At 41.2% G+C, this 7,908-nt stretch overlaps 1 pseudogene; it reads right to left on the bottom strand.

Moving 5' to 3' along the window:
- Positions 1-5,525: 5,525 nt before the first annotated feature.
- Positions 5,526-7,908, bottom strand: part of LOC148148921 (uncharacterized) — a 590,427-nt pseudogene continuing 588,044 nt past the window's right edge.

Genomic DNA, 7,908 nt, shown 5'->3' with positions numbered 1-7,908 from the left:
TGATGTCAAGTTGCGGCTGTACAGAACATTGGTTAGGCCAAATATTGCATTCAGTTCTGGTCTCCCAGCTGTAGGAAAGATGCTGTTAAACCTGGAAGAGTGCAAAAAGAAAGATTTACAAGACTGTTGCCGGGGTGGGGTTTGAGCAATAGGGAGAGGCTGAATAGGCTGGGGCTATTTTCCCTGAAGGGTTGCAGATTGAGGGGTGACCTTGTAGAGGTTTATAAAATCATGAGGGGTATGGATAGGGTGAATACACAAGATCTTTTTACTCTGGGTGTGGAAATTCAAAACCTAGAGGGCATGGATTAAAGGTGAGAGGGGAAAGATTTAAAAGGGATCTAAGGGACTTTTTTTTATGCAGAGGGTGATGATGTCAGAGAAAGTGGAGGCTGGTACAATTATAATGTTTAAATTACATCTGGAGGGTGTACATGATTGGAAGGGTTTAGATAGATATGACCCAAACGCTGGCAAATGGCACAATTAAGTTAAGATACCTGGTCAATGTAGACGAATTAAACTGAGGGGTCTGTTTCTGTGCTGTACCTCCCTGTGACTCTTTGAAAAAAATTACTCACCCATCTAGCCAATCTTATATAGTTATGAAATCTAAATTATCACAGTATATATGCTTACTGCATCTAATCAAACTTACCTTTCACTTTCTTTGTATTCTGTGCATCCTGTTCATTTTGGTATGTGGCATCTTTAAATTATCTTAAAAGGGGCAACATCTGATGATCTCTATAATCCCTTCAGGGTGACTGTAGTCTCTGCATACACAGAGCATCAAAGGAACATTGCACCCCACTCCACCCAGAGCACTACTGCATTTGGAAGTTGTGGAAAATGGGATCTAAGCACCTGCCAATTAGGAGGGAAAATATTGAGGGAACTTTATCTGTAATCCCATTTGACAATTGTAAACATCCACCAAACTATCCAGTACCTGGTTAACGTTACATACTATTCATTCACCTCTAGGTCATCTGCTCAGGTCTAAAGGAACTCAGATTCTCAGCACAATAGCTAGCACCATGCACTAAACACTATTCCTGGATCTATTCAGAAATGTTGGGAATTCGTGTGAGCTTTCAGACCTGTGAGACCAAGTTCACACTTGCTGAGATACTGACTTGGTGTGGCTTATCTCTAGAAGGCAGCCTCCTCATTGGCTGCCTCAATGCTCACTGTCTTATTAAGGCCATAAATGGGCTTCTAATGTTTCTTCCTCAATGCTAGGATCAGAATGGAGGTATCCACAGATGGATAAATTTAATCTAAATGTTCAAAAGGACAAAGGAGACAGGGCCATCGGAGTGCAGGGGAAAGCTCCCTCAATGCACCAATTAGGCCATGGTTTGGCCTGTCTTGGTCACTTCCAGCTATATTGTGATGATACTGCACCTTTAACAAGGTTATGCGGCCCTTGGTTTGTTTTTTTCAGAGAAATTGTAAAAGCAGCAATTCTAAAAGGTCTAGGTTTGAAGTGTTTTAGGGCCAGTTTGATTATAGCTAACATATCCTGCCTCAGGACAAAGGCTTTCAAGTTTTAAGAAAAACATTTGTATAACGAAAGGGGTGTGGCCAGTTTTCCCAGCTCAGCTTTTCTCTGGTTTGATTTGATTTGGTTTTTAGCAGTCTGGCTGTTCACTGAAAGTAGTCAGTTTTGAGACTACTGGTCCAACAAACAGCTCCATGGAAGAGGGTCTCCTTTGCTGAATCTCACTGCCATCTCTCTCTCTCTCCTGTAAGACCCTGTATTTGATTTTACCTTTTGTGCCAAGGAGTGTTTATGGGGATTGTTGCAAGTACAGAACATCCTCGGTTATCCAAACCTCAATTATCCGAATTTGGATTATCTGAACAAGATCTCAAGGACCCGTAAAAGCGTTACATCAAAGAGATAACTGAATTTGGATTACCTGTACTGAACAACATGTGAAAATGCTGGCAAAAACAAAGAAACACAAGCGCTTCAAGCAACAGCGACTGGATATTTTTTCCGTAAGGGTTAGTTAGATAGCCCTTTGCAAAAGTAAGTGCTTTATTCCCATCACTTTACCAGCCGTTCATAAAAACAATGACAGAGAAAGTAATTGCATGCACAGGGCGGTTCTTCTGTCTTTCTATCACGGCACTGATTCAGCGGAAACTGACAAATGCTCTTGTGATTGTAGAAGATGTTCAGGACCTTGTTTAATGCTGGGATTTCCATATTTATGTGTTGGTAAGAGTTTAGTCCTTCTCAGTTTAACCTGCAGTTTGCAGAATGTAAAGATTAGTTCATTTAAATAGCAGATTCTTCAAAATTATAGATTTAAACAAACTCTCTGGTAGAGCACAACATTAGATCAGTATGGCTTCCTTTGTTTACGATCAGATCAGTTATCCAAACAATCAGTTATCTGAACAATCAGTTATCCAAACAAAATACTCCCTGCCCATCTCGTTTGGATAATCAAGGTTGTTCTGTATTTGGAACAGCCTCATTAAGTTGGGATAATCTGTTGGGTTTTCTGATAAGATAAATTATTCTGTTCTCTTTCGTTTGAGTTTTGATTTGTAATATTGTAAATGTATTCAGTTTTGTTTAAAACTAAGTGGTTGGGCCAGCTGCATCCATCCTGGAATATTCACTCTACACCTGCTTAAAACAACAAGTAAAGTTAGGGTCTGGGCTACTTACTTGAAATGCTTTGAGGGGGTCTGGCCTGGTCCATAACAATATGAGGCATAACGATTTGTGATTCATCCTTAGTTTTGGAAGTCAGTAGATCTAAGTTCTATTGGACAGAACATTGAAATTATCATCTGGTTCTATAAAGCAGTTGTGAGTCTAGACATTTTGTCAGCCTTTTATTTCCAAAATAATCAAACATTGGGCTAAATGTGGCAAAACAATGGCACTCATTGCTGACCTCAAAGCAAGTTGCCCAGGAAGTCTGGGAAATCTACACACTTTGACGTTCCTCAATCCCAGTGATAGTTTAAATTTGGTTCTACATCAAGAAGAACACCAGACCTGCAGCAATAGTGGTGTCAGCAAGTTTGTAGCCAATCACATTGAAGTATTCTCACATACATTAAATTGATTAAAAGCCCTGATTATCCTTCAATATTCAGGTAGCAAATAACAAATGATTATGATTTGATTTAATTAAATAACAGCTGATTTTTTAAAAAAAATTGAGAATACATGGATTTTTTAATCAAAATGGTACAGTTTAACATTTCATAAATGTAGCATTAGCTTTTCAGGCCCAGAGAGATTGTTCAAAGTAGTTTTGAATTTAGTTCACCAATAAGAAAAGAAATTACACACCATTTAACCAGTTGCAATCTTTTCAAAGATGCTTATGTAACGGCATCAAAGTGGAAATTGTTGTGTATTGACTAAGTGATCTGGGTTTGCAATCTGGGAATGACTCTATGCTGCACCCCCTTGGAGATGGTAAGAATTTATCACAGCAATATTTTGGATTGTTGGGTTACTCGGCATATATGCAGACTCTCAAATTTGCTGTCAGTTCCAGTGCAGTAACAACAGAGAACGCTGACAATTTTATCATTATTACTGTAGTGATTGTAATGAGGTCAGCCAAGAGGACCTCATAGAATATGTGTTCTCCAAATGGGACTGTTAAGCTGGTCCAATCAGCGAGCCCTGGTTGACAGATAAGAACAGGAGTGTTAGACATCCTGTTCACCAGGAGAGAGCTGGCTCTGAGAGAGCTGGATCAGTGTTAAAGACTCTCCATGTGTAAATAAAAGGTGATTTGGTGATGGGGTACTGGCCTCTATGGGGTTATTTTAGTGGGAATGAGAGAAAAGCACGTTCCTGAAGATATTTGCTTGCACCAGTCATCTTTGAGTTAGGGTAAATATTTCTGGCATCATTCTGTTATTTGGGAAGCTTAACTTGTTCAATCCTTCCATCAAAGACTGGGCCCATTATGTGGAAAGAATTTGTAATTTTTCCAGGCAACACTGAGGCAGATGCAAAGCAATAAGTAATCATCCTGACAACTTGTGGACCCATAGCTTTGATGGTTATTAGAAGGTTAACTTTCTCTGATGCATCAAATGCTAAAACCTTACAAGAATTGATGGATTTAGTTAAGTAATATTATGACCCCAAGCCTCCTCTAATTCTGAGATAATATCAGTTTTACACGGCAATTCAAGAACTAGGAGAATCCCTATCAGGGCTTTTGACTAGGTTAAGACGACTGGCAGAGACATGAGACTTAGGTTTGACCCTTAATGAGATGCTGAGAGACCATTTGCATTTGTGGCATTAGTGATGTAACCATGCAAAAGCACCTCCTAGCTGAATCCCGACTGATCTTCAAACAGGCACTAGAACTGGCTTAATCATTGGTGAATGGGGCGAGAGGAGTATATGAATTACAAGGTATACCAATGGAAGTGGACACCCTAGCTAGGTCAAATGAGCTTGGAGAACACCACTTGACTGAAGGTAATTGCATAGCCTCACTCAGAACATATCCTGAACAGTGGGAATTTAGGTGAGCCCACAGCAAAACCCCAAAACAAAGCCAAGCCTTGGCCAAAGGGTTAAAATTTTCTTCAGGATCCAGGCTGGCAAGCCTTTGTATTTGCTGTTGGGCTCAAAACAGCAAAAGCATCCTTCTAGATCTAAATTGAGTAAGAGAACTCATACGCTGGTATTCAGGAGAGTACACTGCCTGAAAAGTCCACGTACATGTGGTTTTGATTTGGAGATGCCGGTGTTGGACTGCGGTGTACAAAGTTAAAAATACACAACACCAGGATATAGTCCAACAGGTTTAATTGGAAGCACATTAGCTTTCGGAGCGATGCTCCTTCATCAGGTGGTAGTGGAGGGCTCAACCCTAACACACAGAATTTATAGCAAAAATTTACAGTGTGATGTAACTGAAATTATACATTGAAAAATTGATTGTCTGTGAAGCCTTTCATCTGTTAGAATACCATGACAGTTTCACTTCTTTCATGTGTAAATCACAAAACCTTTTTTTAAAAACATTGTATTCTCAGGTTAGCTGCTAACAATGGTGATAGCTAGACAATATGTTGAAGGTGTTGACCCCCTGTGTTCTCTGTCTATGCCATGATGTTTAGATTGATTCTAATCTAAAAAGTGAGATAACGGAGTTTTACATGAATTCATGAAGTTTTTGAGCAAAGTACAATGTAACCCTGCAAGTACAAACTCACCCCACAAAATATGTGTGTGCATGTGGGTCTTTGTCTGTGTGTGTGTGTGTGTGTCTGGGTTGGGGGTTGCGAGTGTGAGAAAGTGTATGTGTGTGTGTAGTGAGTGCAGAGTGTCTTAAGTCTGTGAGGGGGTGCATGTGTGAGTGTGGGAGTGTGTGTGTCTGTGAGGGTGTGTGTGGGTGTCTGCGTGCATGTCTGTGTATATGTGTGTCCGTGTGTACATGTGTATAGGAGTGCCTGTGTGTGTGAGAGAGTGTGTATATAGAAGTATCTGTGTGTGTGTAGTGCAGTGGTGGTCACCTGTAATGTGACATGAACCCAAGGTCCCAGTTGAGGCCCTCCCTATGGGTACCGAACTTAGCTATCAGCCTCTGCTCGGCCACTTTTCGCTGCTGCCTGTCCCGAAGTCCACCTTGGAGGATGGTCACCCGAAGGTCCGAGGTCGAATGTCCTGGACCATTGGAGTGTTCCCCAACTGGGAGAGAACAGTCCTGTCTGTTGATTGTTGTGTGGTGCCCATTCATCCGTTGTCGTAGCTTTTGCTCGGTTTCCCCAATGTACCATGCCTCCGGGCATCCTGGCCTGCAACGTATAAGGTAGACAACATTGGTTGAGTCACATGAGTGCCTGCCATGTAAACGGTGGGAGATGTCCCCACGCGTAATGGTGGTATCTATGTCCACACTCTGACACGTCTCGTAGCGCCTACCGAGACAGGATTGTATGGAGTTGTCCTGAGAACTGGGCAGCTTGCTACGAACAATGATCTGTTTGAGGTTTGACGGTTGTTTAAAGGCAAGTAGTGGAGGTGTGGGGAGGGTCTTGGTGAGGTGCTCATCCTCATTGATAATGTGTTGCAGGTCACGAAGAACACGGCGTAGGTTTTCAGCTCCTGCGAAATACTGAACAACGAAGGGTACCCTGTCAGTTGCAGCACGTGTCTGTCTCCTGAGGAGGTCATTACGGTTCCTTGTTGTGGCACGTCAGAATTGGCGGTCGATGAGTTGGGCATTGTACCCTGTTCTTGTGAGGGCATCGCTGAGTACTTCCAGGTGTCCATCACGTTCCTCCTCATCTGAGCAGATCCGGTGTATGCATAGGACTTGTCCATAGGGGATGGCTGTTTTAATATGTTTTGGGTGGAAACTGGAGAAGTGTAGCGTTGTGAGGTTGTCTGTGGTGCTGAGGTGTCCATCCTTGATGGAGATGCATGTGTCCAAGAATGAGACAGATAGTTGAGAGTAGTCCATGGTGAGCTTGATGGTGGGATGAAACTTGTTGATGTCACTGTGTAGTTTTATTAGTGACTCCTCGTCATGGGTCCAGAGGAAGAAAATTTCGTCAATGTACCTGGTGTATAATGTTGGTTGGAGATCCTGCATAGAGAAGAAGTCTTGTTCAAACCTGTGCACACAGGCACTCCTGTACACACATATACACAGACGCGCACACAGACACCCACACACGCCCTTACAGACACGCACACTCCCACACTCACACATGCACCCCCTCACAGACTTAAGACACTCTGCACTCACTACACACACATACACTTTCTCAAACTCACAACCCCCAACCCAGACAGACACACACAGACAGACAAAGACCCACATGCACACATATATTTTGTGTGGTGAGTTTGTACTTGCAGGGTTACATTGTACTTTGCTCAAAAACTTCATGAATTCATGTAAAACTCCGTTATCTCACTTTTTAGATTAGAATCAATCTAAACATCATGGCATTGACAGAGAACACAGGGGGCCAACACCTTCAACATATTGTCCATTGTTAGCAGCTAACCTGAGAATGCAACTTTTTAAAAAAAAGGTTTTGTGATTTACACATGAAAGAAGTGAAACTGTCATGGTGTTCTAACAGATGAAAGGCTTAACAGACAATCAATTTTTCAATGTATAATTTCAGTTACATCAGACTGTAAATTTTTGCTATAAATTCTGTGTTAGGATTGAGCTGTCCACTACCACGTGATGAAGGACAATAGACAATAGACAATAGGTGCAGGAGTAGACCATTCTGCCCTTCGAGCCTGCACCACCATTCAATATGATCATGGCTGATCATCCTTAATCAGTATCCTGATGAAGGAATGATGCTCCGAAAGCTAGTGTGCTTCCAATTAAACCTGTTGGACTATAAACTGGTGTTGCATGATTTTTAACTTTGTACAAGTGGTTTGGAACAGTTAAATTGTTTAGCAACATTCAAATTGAAACCAGTCACGATAAACATCTAGTTCAGGGGTGGGGAACCTGCGGCCTTAAGGCTGCATGCGGCCTTCTAAGCCATTGTGTGTGGCCTTTTGAATGGATCCAAATTTTGCAGAACAAATCTTTTATCTTTTATTGATATGCTTTCTTTCATCATATATTATTTTTATTTTAATCTTAAAATGAATGTATTTAAAATACCAGAGAGTAAAAGAAAATTCAACGAAATAATCCCCACTTATTGCTGCAAATCTACATTCTCCTACTTAACCAAAATCAAGACAGATGATGCATACCCATCTAGAAGATCAGCTAAAACTGCAGACCTCCATGCTGCAACAAAATATTCAAATGGTTTCCTACAAAAAGCAGTCACAACAAAGTATTAAAAGGTTAGCTATCTTTAGAATTAACATTTTTTTCATTTTCTTTAGTTAGTTAGTATATA

The sequence above is a fragment of the Chiloscyllium plagiosum genome, unplaced genomic scaffold (assembly GCF_037043375.1).
Source record: "Chiloscyllium plagiosum isolate Xiang-an unplaced genomic scaffold, Cpla_swu_hap1 HiC_scaffold_10, whole genome shotgun sequence".
Classification (NCBI taxonomy): domain Eukaryota; kingdom Metazoa; phylum Chordata; class Chondrichthyes; order Orectolobiformes; family Hemiscylliidae; genus Chiloscyllium; species Chiloscyllium plagiosum.
This window is presented reverse-complemented; position numbering and strand designations above follow the sequence as displayed.